Source organism: Grammomys surdaster, unplaced genomic scaffold, assembly GCF_004785775.1.
Source record: "Grammomys surdaster isolate TR1022 unplaced genomic scaffold, NIH_TR_1.0 121416, whole genome shotgun sequence".
Lineage (NCBI taxonomy): Eukaryota > Metazoa > Chordata > Mammalia > Rodentia > Muridae > Grammomys > Grammomys surdaster.
In genome coordinates, this window is record NW_021617221.1 from 179 (window position 1) to 2,472 (window position 2,294).

Consider the following 2,294-nt stretch of genomic DNA (forward strand, 5'->3'; position numbering starts at 1 on the left):
AACACTGTGGAAAAATCAAACAAAAGAGATATCAAAGAAATTTATGAAAAAGGAGAAATTTGCACTTCAAATTCATAAAAAAAAGAAAATGGATAAGGAGTCCATTAGATTTGGAAAGGAATGTGATTTAAAACAGTTTTTCCTGATAAAATTGAAGATTTACTTGGCAAAAAATTAATAAAACTGAAAACACTGTGGAAAAAGCTAGTGAAAAATATTGAAAACTTGAAGAAAAATTAAAAAGCTAATGATAAACTATAATCAAACGGAAGAGAAATCAAAGAAAGTTATGAACAAGAAGAATTTTGAATTTAAAAGTCATAAAAAAAAGAAAATTGATAAGGAGACCATTTGATTTGTAAACGAATGTGATTTAAAACAGTTTTTCCTGATAAAATTGGACATTTACTTGGCAAAAATTCAAAAAATTGAAAACACTGTGGAAAAATCAAACAAAAGAAATATCAAGCTGGGGAATTCATGTGGAGGTCAGAGTGAAAGCAGGTGTGAGTGGAAGCAACAGAAGGAGTCATGGCTGCCAAAGTGTTTGAGTCCATCGGAAAGTTCGGCCTGGCGTTAGCAGTTGCAGGAGGCGTGGTGAACTCTGCTCTATATAATGTGGATGCTGGACACAGAGCTGTCATCTTTGACCGATTCCGTGGCGTACAGGACATTGTGGGAGGGGAAGGGACTCACTTTCTCATCCCTTGGGTACAGAAACCAATTATCTTTGAGTGCCGCTCTCGACCACGGAATGTCCCGGTCATCACTGGTAGCCAAGACCTACAGAGCGTCAACATCACACTGCGCATCCTCTTCCGGCCAGTGGCCAGCCAGCTCCCTCGTATCTACACCAGCATCTGCGACGACTGTGATGAGCGGGTGCTGCTGTCTATCACCACAGAGATCCTCAAGTCCGTGGTGGCTCGGTTTGATGCTGGAGAATTGATTACCCAGCGAGAGCTGGTCTCCAGGCAGGTGAGCGATGACCTCACAGAGTGAGCAGCAACATTTGGGCTCCTCCTGGATGACGTGTCCCTGACACATCTGACCTTCGGGAAGGAGTTCCCAGAGGCAGTAGAAGCCAAGCAGGTGGCTCATCAGGAAGCAGAGAGAGCCAGATTCGTGGTGGAAAAGGCTGAGCAGCAGAAGAAGGCAGCCATCATCTCTGCTGAGGGTGACTCCAAGGCAGCTGAGCTGATCGCCAACTCGCTGGCCACCGCAGGGGACGGCCTGATCGAGCTGCGGAAGCTGGCAGCTGCCGAACACATTGCCTACCAGCTCTCCCGCTCTCGGAACATCACCTACCTGCCTGCCTGCCAGTCTCTGCTCCTACAGTTTCCCCAGTGAGGCCACCGGGCTGGTCTCCATCATTCGGAATGATGCCTTCCTTCTGCCCCACCCCAAAAATCACTGTGAAATTTAATGATTGGCTTAAAGTGAAGGAAATAAGAAATAAAGGTAAAATCACTTAAAAAAAATCAAAGAAATTTATAAAAAAAGGAGAAATTTTCATTTAAAATTCATAAAAAATAGAAAATTTATAAGGAGACCATTTTATTTGTAAAGGAATGTGATTTAAAACAGTTTTTCCTGATAAAATTGAACATTTACTTGGTCAAAAATTCATAAAATTGAAAACACTGTGGAAAAAGCTAGTGAAAAACTCAGGAAAAATTGAAACAACTTGAAGAAAATTTAAAAAGCCAATAATAAACTATAATCAAACGGAAGAGAAATCATAGAAAGTGAAGAACAAGGAAAATTTGCTTTTAAAATTCATAAAAAATAGAAAATTGAAAGCAGACCATTTCATTTTTAAAGGAATGTGATTTCAAACAATTTTTCCTGGTAAAATTGAACATTTACTTGGCAAAAAATTCATAAAATTGAAAAAACTAAAAAAAAGCTATTGAAATATTCAGGAAAAATAGTGAAAACTTGAAGAAAAATTACAAAGCCAATAATAAACTATAGTCAAACGGAAGAGAAATCAAAGAAAGTCATGATCATGGAGATATTTGTATTGAACATTCATAAAAAATAGAAAATTGATAAGGATTGCATTTGATTTGTAAAGGAATGTGATTTAAAACAGTTTTTCCTGAGAAAATTGAACATTTACTAGGCAAAAAATTCATAAAATTGAAAACACTGTGGAAAAAGCTAGTGAAAAATTCAGGAAAAACACTGAAAACTTGAAGAAAAATTAAAACCCCAATGATAAACTATAATCAAATGGAAGAGAAATCAAAGAAAGTTATGAACAAGGAGAAATTTGCTTTTAAAATTTA

At 37.6% G+C, this 2,294-nt stretch overlaps 1 pseudogene; it reads left to right on the forward strand.

Moving 5' to 3' along the window:
- Positions 1-531: 531 nt before the first annotated feature.
- LOC114636040 lies at positions 532-1,350 on the forward strand (annotated as a pseudogene).
- The last annotated feature ends 944 nt before the right edge of the window (positions 1,351-2,294 follow it).